Here is a 17,620-nt window from a genome sequence, read left to right as displayed (position 1 = left end):
GATGAACAAACCACAGTCTTAGATATGGTTATCTCTGCATGCGAGGAGAGGGTTACCTGGCAACACCTGTAAAGATTTAAATTGCCTGCCTCCTAAAACCCAGAAATTTCATTTTATGGTATCTATATATACAAAAGAGGCATGTGTATAAGAATGATCTGTGGATCATGTTTCTTCAGTATCCTAAATTGGAAATGACCTATGTGTCAATTAAATAGGGGATTGACTGGCTAAAGAAGCTAGAGTAATATATTCATATTAGGAAATATCAGGAAACAGTTTAGAAATAGAAAGTAGACGACATCTTGAGAAAGCTACATGTAATAAAAGAATAGATTGCCAAAATATACAGTTGAATTGGAAAGGGAAGAAAAAGGTTGAAGGACCATCCATACAATATGATACAAATGAAAATTTTTTAAAGCCTCATATTTTCCATGGGCATATACAGATGTATGAAATATGTAGGAAAAGTTCTGAAGGAAAAGAAAAAAGTGATAACAATGCTCACTTCCAGGGACTGGGAAAAGGAATGGTGAAAGGATGCCTTTAGCCTTCTCTTTTAATGTTCTAAATTTTTACAAGGCCAGTGAATTTATAGATCATTTATTAATTAAAATAATTGCTTTCATGTGTGTGCTAAATCCCTTCAGTCGTATCCGACTCTTTGCAACCCTATGGACCATAGCCCGCCTGGCTCCTCTGTCCATGGGATTCTCCAAGCAAGAGTACTGGAATGGGTTACCATTTTCATACTCCAGGGGATCTTACTGACCCAGGGATCGAACCTGCATCTCTTACGTCTCCTTCATTGGCAAGTGGGTTCTTTACCATTAGCACCACCTGGGAAGCCCCATATTTAAAAGCAAAGAAGAGAAGGCAGCATCCTTTCTCAGTAATGCTAAGAGATGCAAAAGCCATCTTTAGACTGTGAGAAGAGCCACATACTAAGGATCGTGGAGAAAAACATCTTCTGAGGAGTTTGGTACCTTGATTATATCCTAGTACTGCTGCATAGCCTGGGCAGTTACCTGCCCAGGTAACTGCTTCCTTTTAAAATTTTTTTTTAAGAGACATATTTCTCTGTTTGGTTGGATATTCTCTCTCTCTCTCTTTAAAAAAGAAAAAAATATTTATTTGGCTGTGTCAGGTCTTAGTTGTGACGTGTGGGATCTAGTTTCCTGACCAAGGATCAAACCTGGGCCTCCTGGCATTGGGACCACCATGGAAGTCGCACCTCTGACTTCTTGTGTGAGAAAAATAAACCTCTTTCGGTTAAGTCCACAGTCAGGTTCCTTGCTGACAAATGTGGTCTAGTAATCATACAGGACTCTAGAGAGGTTCATTTTGGGGAAAGAATAGAGAGGCCAGAAAGGCCTTAGCCAAGTCTGGCTTTGAAAATGTAGAGGAATCGCTCCTCCACTCCAGGGTCCCTTGGGACCACCAGGCCCAGAGCATATGCCAGACACACTGGGAATCAGAGGGAGCCACAGTCCTCCAAGACTCAGAGAAACGTGGAATGGAGGGAGGGGGCGTGCACGGGGCTTCAAATCCCCCTAACCAAAAACACAGGGCAGAAGGACAGTCTGCTAGAAATCTGAGTGTCTGCAACTTGACTCCAGTGTTTATGGCCATAGATCCCACTCTACACACAGCAGCAGCAAATGTGGCAGGGGAAGGGCTGGGGCTTTGGCAGCTGTTTGTTTGAACCTGCCTGGGCAGCTCCGTGAACACTTGTTTCAAAAGCAGGCAAGGGATAGGGACATTTCAGGAGTCCCCAAAAGAATTTAGAAGGGAAAAGAATGGCACACACCCTGGAAATGGATTATGTTCCCCAAGGCAATCTTTGTCCTTTCAGATAGGCCAAATCTCCCCTGATGGGATTTCCATGAAACAGGAGGGAAGGGGGCAGGGCACAACCTTTAAAAGAATGACAGAACCATCAATTCAGTTCAGTTCAGTCGCTCAGTCATGTCCAACTCTTTGCGACCCCATGAATCACAGCACGCCAGGCCTTCCTGTCCATCACAAACTCCTGGAGTTTACTCAGACTCATGTCCATCGAGTCAGTGATGCCATCCAACCATCTCATCCTCTGTCCTCCCCTTCTCCTTCTGCCCCCAATCCCTCCCAGCATCAGGGTCTTTTCCAATGAGTCAACTCTTCGCATGAGGTGGCCAGAGTTTCAGCTTCAGCATCAGTCCTTCCAATGAACACCCAGGACTGATCTTTAGGATGGACTGGTTGGATCTCCTTGCAGTCCAAGGGACTCTCAAGAGTCTTCTCCAACACCACAGTTCAAAGGCATCAATTTTTCGGCTCTCAACTTTCTTCACAGTCCAACTCTCACATCCATACATGACCACTGGAAAAACCATAGCCTTGACCAGATGGACCTTTATTGGCAAAGTAATGTCTCTGCTTTTTAATATGCTGTCTAGGTTGGTCATAACTTTCCTTCCAAGGAGTAAGTGTCTTTTAATTTCATGGCTGCAGTCACCATCTGCAGTGATTTTGGAGCCCAAAAAAATAAAGTCTGACACTGTTTCCACTGTCTCCCCATCTATTTGCCATGAGGTGATGGGACCAGATGCCATGATCTTAGTTTTCTGAATGTTGAGCTTTAAGCCAACTTTTTCACTCTCCTCTTTCACTTTCATCAAAAGGCTTTTTAGTTCCTCTTCACTTTCTGCCATAAGAGTGGTGTCATCTGCATATCTGAGGTTATTGATATTTCTCCTGGCAATCTTGATTCCAGCTTGTGCTTCATCCAGCCCAGCATTTCTCATGATGTACTCTGCATATATAAGTTAAATAAGCAGGGTAACAATATACAGCCTTGACATACTCCTTTTCCTATTTGGAACCAGTCTGTTATTCCATGTCCAGTTCTAAGTGTTGCTTCCTGACCTGCATACAGGTTTCTCAAGAGGCAGGTCAGGTGGTCTAGTATTCCCGTCTCTTTCAAAATTTTCCACAGTTTATTTTGATCCACAGGGTCGAAGGCTTTGGCGTAGTCAATAAAGCAGAAATAGATGTTTTTCTGGAACTCTCTTACTTTTTCAATGACCCAGCAGATGTTGGCAATTTGATCTCTGGTTCCTCTGCCTTTTCTAAAACCAGCTTTAACATCTGGAAGTGCACAGTTCACGTATTCTGAAGTCTGGCTTGGAGAATTTTGAGCATTACTTTACCAGCGTGTGAGATGAGTGCAATTGTGTGGTAGTTTTAGCATTCTTTGGGATTGCCTTTCCTTGGGATTGGAATGAAAAGTGACCTTTTCCAGTCCTGTGGCCACTGCTGAGTTTTCCAAATTTGCTGGCATATTGAGTGCAGCACTTTCACAGCATCATCTTTCAGGATTCGAAATAGCTCAACTGGAATTCCATCACTTCCACTAGCTTTGTTCGTAGTGATGCTTTCTAAGGCCCTCTTGACTTCACATTCCAGGATGTCTGGCTCTAGGTGAGTGATCACACCATTGTGATTATCTGGGTCATGAAGATCTCTTTTGTACAGTCCTTCTGTGTATTCTTGCCACCTCTTCTTAATATCTTCTGCTTCTCTTAGGTCCATACCATTTCTGTCCTTTATTGAGCCCATCTTTGTGTGCAATGTTCCCTTGGTATCTCTAATTTTCTTAAAGAGATCTCAGTCTTTCCCATTCTGTTGTTTTCCTTTATTTCTTTTCATTGATCGCTGAGGAAGGCTTTCTTATCTCTCCTTGCTATTCTTTGGAACTCTGCATTCAAATGGGAATATCTTTCCTTTTCTCCTTTGCTTTTCACTTCTCTTCTTTTGTAAGGCCTCGTCAGACAACCATTTTGCCTATTTGCATTTCTTTTCCATGGGGATGGTCTTGATCCCTGTCTCCTGTACAATGTCATGAACCTCGGTCCATAGTTCATCAGACACTCTGTCTATCAGCTCTAGTCCCTTAAATCTATTTCTCACTTCCACTGTATAGTCATAAGGGATTTGATTTAGGTCATACCTGAATGGTTTAGTGGTTTTCCCTACTTTCTTCAATTTAAGTCTGAATTTGGCAATAAGGAGTTCATGATCTGAGCCCCAGTCAGCTCCCGGTCTTGTTTTCGCTGACTGTATAGAGCTTCTCCATTTTTGGCTGCAAAGAATATAATCAATCTGATTTCGGTGTTGACCATCTGGTGATGTCCATGTGTAGAGTCTTCTCTTGTGTTGTTGGAATATGTTCTGTGTTGACAGAACCATAGGACATGATAAAAAAAACTGAGTCCAAGATGGCACAAGATTCAACTTCCAGTGGACCTTGAGCCTCATTATATGTTCATTGTTATACACTAACCAACTAAAACTTAAAACTCAGCATTCAAGAGTGTCCCATCACTTCCTGGCAAATAGAAGGGGAGAAAGTGGAAGCAGTGACAGACTTTATTTTCTTGGGCTCCAAAATCACTGCAGATGGTGACTGCAGCCATGAAATTATAAGATGCTTGCTCCTTTGAAGAAAATCTATGACAAACCTAGACAGCATATTAAAAAACAAAGACATCCCTTTGCCAACAAAGGAGTTACTAGTCAAAGCTATGGTTTTCCAGTAGTCATGTATAGATGTGAGAGTTGGACCATCAAGAAGGCTGAGTGCCAAAGAATTGATGTTTTTGAGTTGTAGTGCTGGAGAAGACCCTTGAGAGTCCCTTGAACTGCAAGGTGATCAAACCAGTCAATGATTCGAAGAGCCAACTCTTTGGAAAAGACCCTGATGCTGGGAGGGATTGGGGGCAGGAGGAAAAGGAGACGACAGAGGATGAGATGGTTGGATGGCATCACCAACTCAATGGACATGAATATGAGCAAACTCTGGGAGATAGTGAAGGACAGGGAAGCCTAGCGTGCTATAGTCCATGGGGCTGCAATGAGTCAGACAGCACTTAGCAACTGAACAACAACAAGCTAAATGGCACACCCCCAAGTGCCATGACAGTTCCAAGGCCAACTGTAAAAGGCCAAAAAATGGGCAGTGGCTCAATTCCTGGAACTGAAACACAAAATTTTGATCATAAGCATTTTTTTTTTACACGATACCTGCTCCAATACAAAAGCTGATGTAGAATGAACCAGACTCTGGGTATTGCCCTCTCTCACATCATCTGGGATTTCAGCAAAGACAACCATGATAGGGACTGGAGTTAGGAAATTAGATGTCAAATCCTGGCTCTGCCTCTTAACTAACCATGTAGCCTTAAGCAAATCACATCATTTCTTGGAACTTCATTCTCTTCATCTGCTAAGTGAGAATAATGTACCTGTCACCTAGAGGAGGAAATGGCAACCCACTCTAGTATTCTTGCCAGGATGATCCCATGGACAGAGGAGCCTGGCGGGCTACAGTCCATGGGGTCACAAAGAGTCAGACATGACTGAAGCCACTGAGAACACTTAGAGGAGTTGTGAGAATCAGATGAATACTCTCTGAGAGCAAGTGCACCCAGATCAAGCTTGGTATGAAGTTGGCCTTCATAGACTGTTGGTCACATCTGAATCTGGGGAGATGGGCAGCCCCACTCTCAGCTGGATTCCTAGAGGGTCTTATTGGCAGCATCCGGTTGAAAGAGAGCCCTGGGCTGGTTGATTTGAAGCTATATTTGCATGGCAAACACACTATTTTTGCTTTGTTTTACTTAAAAACTCTATCATTTCATAACATAAGGTTCCCTATTAAGAAATTAATTGTAAACATTTTCATCATAATGTAATACATTCTCACCTTACTAAACATTTTTAGGTGTAGGAAAATCAACCATAGTTCTAGTATTTAATTTTAACATTTAACATATTTTTTCTAGTTTTTTTTCAATGTATGCTTTTTTTTTTTTTTTTTTTGACCTTGGTAAAGATGCTGGTAAAAACTAGTTAGGTCCTATTTTCTCCTAGGACAAAATTTGTAAATATATATATATGCTTATCTATAAATAAATATATATATATATGAGGTGAGATAGAGAAGGAGATAGGGAAAGAGAGGGAGAGAGAGAGAGGTTTATTTTAAGGAATTGGCTCATGCAATTACAGAGGCTTGGCACATACAAAAGAGGTAGAGATTCAGAGAAGAGTTGCAGTTTGAGTCGCAACAGAATCCTTTCTTGCTCATGGAAAGTCACTGTTTTTTTCACTACGTTCTTCAACAGATTAGATGAGGCCCATCCACATTGTTTCTCAAAGTCCATCAATTTATTTTATTTTATTTGGCTGTGCCCCGAGACTTGTAGGATCTTAGTTCCCCAACCAGGAATCAAACCTGTGTCCCTTGAAGTGGCCACACAGAGTCCCAATCACTGGACTGCCAGGAAATTCCCAAAGTCCATCAGTTTAAATGTTAACCTAATCCAAAAACACCTTCACAGAGGGACTTCCTTGGTGGTCCAGTGATTAAAACTCTGCCCTGCAGTGCAGAGGATGTGGGTTCTATCCCTGGTCAGGACACTAAGATCCCACATGCCTCAGGGCAACTAAGCCTGTGAGCTGCAACTACTGAGCCCTAGAGCTCCAGAGCCCGTCCTCTAAGAAAGCCAGCATGCCCCAGTGAAGATCCAGCACAGCCAAGATTTTAAAAAAAGAAAGAGATATAACACAAAAATGCCTTCATGGAAACAGAAACAATGGGCACCATGGGCCAGCCCAGTTGACACATAAAATTAACCCTTTGTAAAACCTTTTTATAAATGAAAGCCCTAAGGGTCGAGTAGAGCTCTGTATAAGCTGCTTCTCATACTATAAAGGTATTTGCGTAAAACTGTGGAAACCATGGCAGCTGTTGAACCCTGGGCAAGTTTAGCTTAATTCAAGGAAGAGTTTTATAACAGTTGTGGTAGTGTGTGGGGAGTGATTTTACTATCTGCAGTAAGCAAGCTCATTGCTTTTGTTTAGATTCTATGATGAAGACAGAAATACGTGGAGCGGATGGAAATTGAGGTGGGAGGTGCTTAAAGCACAAGACTTTCCTTAGTGAGGTCATGTGGCTTGAACAAACCAGGTGGGACAGTGATAGCCTGATGGTGCTTCTTAAGGAGACAATGTTCTTGCATGTTTCTCTAGTTCATGTCCTCTGGAAAGCCTGCCAGCCCAATCCTACTGCTTTGACAAAGCTCCATCACCCTCAGGAGAAGGCTTGAGGTGGCCAAGGCAATAAAGGGAATTAAAATTCTGGCAAAGGTAGGAAAAAACTTCAGGCCCAAGTCCCATTCCCAAAGAATAGGAGTTGGAACCATGAGCCCTGCTATTTCTGTCTTCTCAGAGATTACAGTGTGCGGCTGGCAGGCATCTCTAAAGAGAAATTTGTAGAGCATGAGAGCCAGTAAGTCACAGGGTCTGAGGAAGGCACAGCCCCACGCCTGCCACGCCTCCCAATACACCACCAATTGCCTCCATCATCAGCAGCTTTAGTCATCTCCAGCCTAAGATAGAGGTTGTCCGGAAACTTAGCTGGAAAGGTCAGTTGATTTAAATAGCTGTGGCACTCACAGCAACTTTCCTGGCATAAGAAATGAAACCCAAGCCGCAATAGATGATGTACCCAGGGCTCTACCTATGGTGGCAGGGACAGAAACGAAGGCTACTGAGCATTCGTTTGACACCGGCTGTGTTCCCTACTCGTGTGCTTTGGCACGTCCACAGAGTGACCTTACTTAATCCTGAGGGCTGTATATCATTGTAACCATGTTGTAGGTGATGGAAAATCTCAGCAGGAGTAAATGACTTGCCCAAAGGCAAGAAGATCAGACATTGCTTCTTCACTGACTCAGTGCTGAAGACTTACAGCCATGTGCTTAAAAAATGTAGGCACTTTTTTCCCCCGGAAAAGATGATAAATGCATGCTTTTTTTAAAACTCCAAACTGTAGAGAAAAACAACCACAAACAACTCTCTCTTATCCCTGTCTCAAGTAAGTCACTATCAGTACTTGTAATTTTACCAGGAATAGTCTATGAGCATAAGCATATAAATGTATTTGGAAGTTTGTGTGTTTTTAGTGTGTCTGCTTTTTGTGTGCACCCACCTTGCTTTTTCACTTGGTCCAGGGGACTTCTCTGCTGGTCCAGTGGCTAAGACACGACCCTCCCAGTGCAGGGGACATAGGTTCAACCCCTGGTCAAGGAACTGGATCCCACATGCTCAGCGTGGCTCAATAGACTTAATGAGAAGCTACTGTATAGCACAGGGAACTCTGCTCAATGATCTGTGGTGACCTAAATGGGAAGGAAATCTTAAAGAAAAAAATGGATATATGTGTGTCTGTGTGTATGTATATAACTGATTCACTTTACTGAACAGCAGAAACTAACACAATGTTGTAAAGCAACTATACTCCAATAAAAAAATTTTATTAAAGAGAAAGTCTGCTGATTACAAGCCAGGAGTTCTAGAGAGCACAGCGGAGAGGTCAGTTGTGGGGAAGGGAGGAGTAAATTGGTCCACGTTAGGGGATATGTGGAATAGCAGGGATATGAGAGGCCATGTGATAAAGGCTGAGGTTTGGAGCTCTGGCTAGATTGGGAAAAATAGGGATGGGGACTTGATGGAATTAGTTTTGGGTGATCCATTCAAAATGCAGTCCAGAATATTCCTAATCCCTGAGTGAGGAGACTAGGCTTTGTAGCAACAAGTTCCTTGGGCAGCTTGGGGTATTATGAGTCCCACCTTACAAGTATAGCGAATTACTCTTGATGAACTTAAGTAAATTAATGCCAGATGGAGAGTGAGCTAAATCCTTTGAGTCCAGAATCAGGAGTTGGCTCACACTCTGAAGCTAAGAGGTATTTCTTAAATTTGATTGAGCAGAATTATATGGGATGGTTCTTATTTTTTTTTTGGCTGTGCTGAGTCTTAGTTGCGGCAGGTGGAATCTTTAGTTGCAACATGTGGGATCTAGTTCCCTGACCAAGGATAGAACCCCAGCTTCCTGCACTGAGAGTGCAGTGTGTTAGCCACTGGACCACCAGGGAAGCCCCTGGAATGGGTCTTAAAAATAAGTACTTGCTCTCTCCCTCCTCTGGAAGTGGGGGTCCCTCATTCTGCAAGTTTCTAAGTTGCCCCATTACCAAGTTGTAGAAAGAAGATGGTGCTGGGAACACAGAACTCTTCGGTTAGTTTGGAACTGTAGAGGGCCATCTTTTATATACATGATTATGATGTTTGAAGAAAAGGTGGAGGGGAAGTGAAAGCTTATTACTAGTTTAGTCTAATATCCCTACCAGTTAAAAACAAACAGCATACAAATAAGTTCACTGTGTTTTGAAAGCAAAAATTATATGGTCAAGGAATACACTAACTGTGGCTTCCCTGGTAGGTCAGATAGTAGAGAATCTGCCTGTAGTGCACGAGAGCCGGGTTCAATACCTGGGTCGGGAAGATCCCCCGGAGAAGGAAATGGCTACCCACTCCAGTATTCTCGCCTGGAGAACCCCATGGACAGAGGAGCCTGGTGGGCTGCAGTCCATGGGGTTGCAAAGAGTCAGACACGACTGAGCAACTAAGCACGAAGGTGAAATAGGTTGCCTGTTAGGTTGCTAATATGTACTTAGGTGTGAAGAGCCCAGGAAACTGAGAATCATAATGGAAAATTCAAGTTGGCTGTTTTATTCTTCTTTCATCTGGTCATTTTAGCCCTTGTGGCAGTTCTTTCAGAATATGATAGAATCTGGACTTCCCTGGTAAATCCAGTGTTGAGAGTCATGCTTGCCAATGCAGGGGACACAGCTCTGATCCTTGGTCCAGAAGGATTGCATGTGCCACAGCTACTGAAGCCCACACACCTAGAACCCGTGCTCTGCAACGAGAAGCCACTGCAGTGAGAAGCCCGTGCGCAGCAATGAAGACGCAGCACAGTCAAATACATATACACATACATATACAAAAATTTTTTTAAAAGAATATAATAGAATAATTATCGTTACACTTAGTCTTTTCACATCACAAAAGAAAAGTGATAATTAAATTATGTCAAATGGATTTGACATACAGGTATCCCCCACTTTTCAGAGGTTCACCTTATTCTGGGTTCCTTTATGCCCCTTTGATTTCAGGAAAGACCTAAAGACCTAGTATTTGTTTTGGTAACAAATCCAAAGCGGATTTTTGCTTTTACAAAAAAAAGTCGAAAATTGAGAGTAGCGTTCAGTGTTTGTTTTGCAGGAGACTTTGTAGAAACAGCAAGTATCGCCCCCCTGACCCAAGCAGAGTGGCAGCACCAGTCTCCTTCCCAGGGAGCCACACTCATCTCAGCATCAAGCGTCTGTATCCCTTTTGTCTGTTTTATTTTTGTTTAAACTTTTTATTTTATATTGGAGTATGCTGTGATAGTTTCATGTTCATAGCACCGTGACCCAGCTGTATATATACATGAATCCATTCTCCCCCAGACTCCACTCCCATCTAGGCTACCACGTGACATTGAGCAGATTTCCCTATGCTAAACAGTTTATGTCCTTGTTGGTTACGTATTTACATTTTTAAATTTATTTTCCATTCATGTATTTTTGACTGCATTGGGTGTCTGTTGCTGCAGGGGTTACACTCTAGTTGTGGTGTGTGGGCTTCTCACTTGTTGCAGAGCAGCGGCTCTAGAGTGTGCAGGCTTCAGTAGTTGCGGCTCATAGGCTTAGCTGTTCTGCAGCATGTGGAATCTTCCTATACCGGGAATCAAACCTGTGTCCCCTGCATTGGCAGGCAGATTCTTAGCCACTGGACCACCAGGGAAGTCCTGGTTATCCATTTTAAATATAACAATGTGTACATGTCTAACCCAAACTCTCTGAACCATCCCTTCCCTCCACAAGCCGCCATAATTTTGAACTGTGTCTATGAGCACTTATGCTTTATCTCAGTTTAATTTGTGCCTCCATTAGCAAGACGTGTACCGAGGTGATCGCTTCTTTGATTACGCCATTTCGAGTTAGGAGAGGTTTCAGAGGAACCGAGAAGTCAAACTTAACCTGAGTTAGAAACGTTCCGTTTCTGAAACATAAAGACAAAGGAGTAGGAGCCAAGGACACAAAATAAAACTGGCCACATTACAAAAAGTTAAAACAAGAGAAAGGGCTCTGTTACACTTGTAAGTAACTAAAATTAATGTACGACAATGCCACGTTGCGCAAGTTACAAAGCGCTTTCACATATACTATGTCCCCGAAGCCGTAGTGGTAGGCTCAGGACAGTTATCACTGCCATTGCCGTTTTAAGGATGACAGACCACGGAGTTCCAGGAACCTGTGGAACTGGACTGCCTGGGATCAGATCCTAACTACGCCTTTACTCATGTGTGGCCTTTGGCAGGTGGCTTCATCTTTACGTGCCTCAGCTTTGTCTGTAAAATGGAAATAACAATAGTAACTGTAGCTCGTAGGATTCTTGTGGAGTTAGATGGATCAACAGAACCTAGCAGAGCGAGGCTCAAGAGCGAGGGGAATATATGTATACATAGAGCGGATTCATGTTGTTGTATAGCAAAAACAAACACAGCATTGTAAAATAACTATTCTAATAAAAACAAACAAAAAAAACCCAAACAAACAAAAAACAGCACCTAGTATGCAGTAATTACTGATGCCAGGCGGAGAATTAAAAAAAATACAAAAACTTTACACATAGTCTTTTATTATAGAGATTTTTGTTTATACTTTTTTTTTTAAGCACATGCCTAAAAGACAAAGGAATATAAATGAGTAACTCAGCTCTATTAAGAATTCATCCACTCATTCAACACTTGCTGAGTATCTACTAGGAACTTGGATGGATGTCAAAAGGTGCCAAAGATAGGGTAGAGACCTCTGAATTTACACACATACAATGTTATTTTACTTCTTCTGCTTTAATTAAATCTGAAGGCAATAGTAGTGATACTGAGGTGCCCTGGTAGCTTCAGCAACCTCATACTCTCCATCAGAATCTCTACTCAGCCATTCCAAATAGATTTACAAGCTAAGTAAAAGGTGTCCTTGCTCTGCAAATGCATCTCCAGGGTGAGTCGTCTGACCGCACTGACCACGCAAAAGCTGCCCTACTCGCCTCCTTTCAGTGGTGCCCTTGGCTCACGCCGAGCCTGGGTTGCTGGGTCTCTGGCCCTGCCTAGAGGTGGAAAGAAATTCAGAAGAGTTACCTGGTGCCCAGAACAGAAGGAAAAGGTGGCCAATGGCTGCTGCAGGTGATGTCAATGCCTGCAGTCCCCGGAAGCACGTGGCTGGCTCACTGCTCTGGCCCAGCCCCTTCAGATGAATCCTGTCTCCTTCCTGGGCCCTAAAACAATATCCATGTCTCTTCTGTCTTGAAAAGTACTTCCTTTAAATCTTTTCAGAGGTTCCCTTTCTTGGGGAGCCCCCTGTGCCTGTTCCCGGTAAGATTTAAAGTGTTTGAGTTTTCACTTGTATTCATGCCTGGAAAATCCCATGGACCGAGGAGCCTGGGGGCTACAGTCCATGGGGTCGCAAAGAGTTGGACAAGACTGAGCGACTTCACTTACTTACTTACTTACTTGAGGACTGGTAGGCTTCCAGTAGCTTTAGATTTCCACTCAGCTTCAGCTTCCACCCAGCAACCCAACCTTCCCCCGAGGCAAAGAATCAAAAATCCCAGCTAACCACCTGCCAAACAGTGGGGCCAGCTGGGGGTGGGGGAGGGGAGGACTACCTGCTAAAATGCTCTTGGAACCACTCTCAGTAACCTTAGCACGACGGAAGCCTGGATACTGTACACTGGTTGATTGCTGCCCTAAGTTTTAAAATACAAATTTTGGCAGTGAGACTGGTAAGCTTTTTTATTTTTAGTTTATTCTCAGTAGGAGGATAATTGCTTTACAATGCTGTGTTGGTTTCTGCCATACAACAACAAGACTGGTAAGCAATTTTTTTTTTTTTTTTTTTCAAGAATAGACATAAAATCTGTAAACATCTAAGTCCCTGCTATGTGCTAAAGGCCATGCTTGAGGCTAGAACAGACCAGAGAGACCAGAAACCAAACAATTCCTCTTCTCAGAGTTAAGTGGGAAGAGAGGTGTTGAACAAGTTAATTCAGAAATCGAACACTCTGTTGTTTAAAATTACAGGTGTGCCAAGCCATAAAGTGAGGCAAAGGACTGAGTAACGTGTAATTCAGGCTGTGATTACTTCTGCGGAGAGGGAAGGTAAAGCAATGGGGCAGAGGCATTACTGGGAGGGCTACATTTTTTTCCCCCCCAAATCCTTTTTTTTAAAAAAATCTTTTCATTTTATATTGGCGTACAGCCGATTAACGATGTTGTGTGACAGTTTCAGCTGAAGAGTGAAGGGACTCAATCGTACATATACAAGTATTCATTTTCCCCTACTCCCCTCCCATCCAGGCTGCCACATAACATTGAGCAGAGTTCCATGTGCTGTACAGTAGGTCCTGGTGGGTTATTCATTTTAGACATAGCAGTGTGTACAGACAACTGTAAGTTCATTCTCTAACTCTGAGTCTCTTTTTGTTTTGTAAGTTCAATAGTAGCATTTCTTTTTAGGTTCCACATGTAGGGGATGTTATATGACATTTCTCCTTCTCTGTCTGGCTAATTTCATTCAATATGACAATCTCTAGGTTCATCCATGTTGCTGCAAATGGCATTGTTTCATTCTTTTTAATGGCTGAGTAATATTCCATTTGCATGTATGTATCACATCTTTATCCATTTCTCTGTTGATGGACATTTAGGTTACTTCCATGTCTTGGCTGCTGTAAACAGTGCTGCAATGAATATTGGGGTGCGTGTATCCTTTCAGATCGTGTTTTGCTCCAGATATACATCCATGAATAGGCTTGCAGGGTCATGTGGTAGCTCTATTTTTAGTTTTTGAAGGAACTTTCATATGTTCTCCATAGAACTGTACTAATTTACATTCCCACCAATGATGTAGGAAGGTTCCCTTCTCTCTACACCCTTTCTAGCATTTATTGTTTGTGGGTTTTTTGATAATAGCTGTTCTGACTGGTATGAGGTAGTATCTCATTGTAGTTTTGATTTTGCATTTCTCTAATAATTAGCAATGTTGAACATCTTTTCATGTGCCTGTTGGCCATATGTATGTATTCTTCAGATAAATGTCTATTTAGGTCTTCTGCCCATTTTTTGAGTGGGTTGTTTGTTTTGATGCTGTTAAGCATCATGAGCTGTTTGTATTAATAAATTTTGGAGACTAATCCCTTGTTCATCACATCATTTGCAAATATTTTCTCCCAATCTGTGGCTTGTCTTTTCATTTTGTATGTTGTTTCCTTTGGTGTGCAAAAGTTTTTAAGTAGGTCCCATTTGTTTATTTTTGTTTTTATTTCCATTATTCTAGGAGACAGATTTTTTTAAAAAAGGTATTGCTGTGATTTATGTCAGAGAATATTCTGCCTTTGTTTTCCTTTAGGAGTTTTATAGTGTCTGGTTTCACATTTAGGTCTTTAATCCATTTTGAGCTTATTTTTCTGTATTGTGTTAAAGAATGATCTAGTTTCATTTTTTTTACGTGTACCTGTCTAGTTTTCCCAGCACCATTTGTTGAAGAGACTGCCTTTCCAACATTGTGTAGTCTTGCTTCCTTTTCATAGCTTAATTCACCATAGGTACGTGGGTTTATTTCTGGGTTCTCTATTCTGTTCCATTGATCTATATTTCTATTTTTGAGTAAGTACCATACTGTTTTGATGACTGTAACTTTGTAGTATAGTCTGAAGTCAAGGTGCCTGATTCTTCCAGCTCTGTTTTGCTTTCTCAAAATTGATTTGGCTATTCAGGGTTGTTTGTGTCCCCATAAAAATTTTGAGATTTTTTTGTTCTAGTTCTATGAAAAAATGCCATTGGTAATTTGATAGGGATTGCATTAAATCTGTAGATTGCCTTGGATGGTACAGCATTTTGATAATATTGATTCTTCCAGCCCACAAACATGGTATATCTTTCCATTTGTTTGTGTCTTCTTTGATTTCTTTCATTAGCATCTTATAGTTTTTGGAGTACAGGTCTTTTGTCTCTTTAGGTAAGTTTATTCCTAGGTATTTTATTCTTTTTGATGTGATGGTAAATGGAATTGTTTCTTGAATTTCTCTTTCTAATCTTTCATTGTTAATGTAGAGAAATGCAACAAGTTTCTGTGTATTAACTTTGTAACTTGCAACTTCACCATTTTCATTGATGAGCTCTAGTAGTTTTCTGGTAGATCTTTAGGATCTTCTGTGTATAGTATCATGTCATCTGCAAACAGTGACAGTTTAACTTCTTTTCCAAGGATTCCCTTTACTTCTTTTTCTTCTCTGATCACTATAGGTAGGACTTCCAAAACTATGTTGAATAAATGTGGCAAGAGTGGACATCTTGTCTTGTTCCTACTCTTAGAGGAAATGCTTTCAGCTTTTTACCATTGAGTAGGATGTTAGCTGTAGGTTTGTCATATATGGCCTTTATTATATTGAGGTAAGTTCCCTCTATGCCCACTTTCTGGAGAGTTTTTATCATAAATTGATGCTGAATTATGTTAAAGCTTTTACTGCATCTACTGAGATGATCATTTCATTTTTACTCTTTAATTTGTTGATGTGGTGTATCACATTTGTTGATTAGTAGATATTGAAAAATCCTTGCATACCTGGGATGAATCCCACTTGATCATGTTGTTGTTGTTCAGTCACTAAGATGGATCTGACTCTTTGCAGCCTCATGGACTGCAGCACACCAGGTTGCTCTGTCCTCCACTATCTCTTGGAGTTTGTGAAAACTCATGTCCATTGGGTCAGTGATGCTATCTAACCATCTCTTCCTTTTCCTTTAGCCTTTTCCAGCATCAGAATCTTTTCCAATGAGTCAGTTCTTTGCATCAGGTGGCCAAATTATTGGAGCTTCAGCTTCAGCATCAGTCCTTCCAGTGAATGTTCGGGATTGGTTTCCTCTAGGTTTGATCTTGCAGTTCAAGAGATGCTCAGGAGTCTTCTCTAGCACCACAATTCAAAAGCATCAGTTCTTCAGTTCTCAGCCTTCTTTATGGTGCAGCTCTTACATCCATACATGACTGCTGGAAAAACCATAGCTTTGGCTATACAGACCTTTGTTGGCAAAGTGATATCCCTGACTTTTAGTATGCTGTCTAGGTTTATCATAGCTTTTTTCCCAAGAAGCAAGCATCTTTTAATTCCATGACTCCAGTCACAGTCCTCAGTGATTTTGGAGCCTAAGAAAATAAAATCTGTCACTGCTTCCACTCTTCCCTCTTCTATTTGCCAAGAAGTGATGGAGCCAGATGCCATGATCTTAGTTTTTTGAATATTGAGTTTTAAGCCAGCTTTTTCATTCTCCTCTTCCACCTTCATCAAGAGGTTCTTTAATTCCTCTTCACTTTCTGCCATTGTAGTGGTATTATCTGCATATCTGAGATTGTTGGATATTTTTCCTGACAATCTTGATTCCAGTCTGGCATTTCACATGGTGTACTCAGCATATAAGTTAAATAAGCATGATGGCAATATATAACCCTGTTGTACTCCTTCCCTAATTTGGAGCCAGTCCACTGTTCCATGTCTGGTTCTAAATGTTGCTTCTTGACCCACATACAGGTTTCTCTGGAGACAGGTAAGGTGGTCTGGTACTCCATCTATTTAAGAATTTTTCATGGTGTGTTATGATTCACGCAGTCAAAAGATTAATCATGGTATATGATTTTTTAATGTGTTGTTGGATTTGGATTGCTAGTATTTTGTTGAGGATTTTTGTGTCTATGTTCATCAGTGATATTGGCCTGTAATTTTCTTTTTTTGTGGTATCTTTGTCTGGTTTTGGTATCAGAGTGAGGGTAGTCTTATAGACTGGGTTTGGAAGTTTTCCTTCCTCTGCAATTTTTTTAAATAGTTTCAGAAGGATAGGTGTTAACTCTTTCCTAAATGTTTGATAGAATTCGCCTGTGAGGTCATCAGGTCCTGGACTTTTGTTTGTTGGGAGTTTTTTAATCACAGTTTCAATTTCAGTGCTTGTGACTGGTCTATTCATATTTTCTATTTCTTCCTGTTTCAGTCTTGGGAGACTACCTTTCTAAGAATTAAACAATTTCTCGAGACTGGTAAGCTTTTTAATGCCAACAAAATTTTAGAAAAGTCATGAAAGCAAATTATCATGTGGTAATTAGAAACAAAAGGTCTGATCACAACAAATAGACTAAGAACAAGTCATGGCAACCTGGCTACTTTTCTTTTCTTTCTTCCTTCCTTTATTTTCTTCTTCTTCTTTTTTTTTTAATAGTGTCACTAAACTAGTAGATAAGGACAAAATTTGTCTTGATTCCAGTAAGAAAAAAGTCTCTTGTGAGTAAACTAAACAAATTAAAAGTAATGTAAACTGGATAAATGAAAGTTAGGTGGATTGGTATCTGGTGGAACAATGAATATTCAGAGTGTTAATTGATGAATTGATTCCAACCTGGAAGGAAGATTTTTCATAGTTTTTCAGCAACATATTCTCCTTATATCTGCCTCCATTCTGTTTTTTGTCATTTATTTGATTGAAGAATTTATAGTAATACAGTTACATAATTTGCCAGTGACTCAAAAAGGAGAAACAAGATGAATTCAAAAAGGTCACAGTGACTTGAAAAATTTGTAC

The sequence above is a fragment of the Cervus canadensis genome, chromosome 13 (genome assembly GCF_019320065.1).
Source record: "Cervus canadensis isolate Bull #8, Minnesota chromosome 13, ASM1932006v1, whole genome shotgun sequence".
In the NCBI taxonomy this organism is placed as follows: domain Eukaryota; kingdom Metazoa; phylum Chordata; class Mammalia; order Artiodactyla; family Cervidae; genus Cervus; species Cervus canadensis.
The sequence above is the reverse complement of the archived record's forward strand: the minus strand, read 5'-3'. Positions refer to the sequence as shown.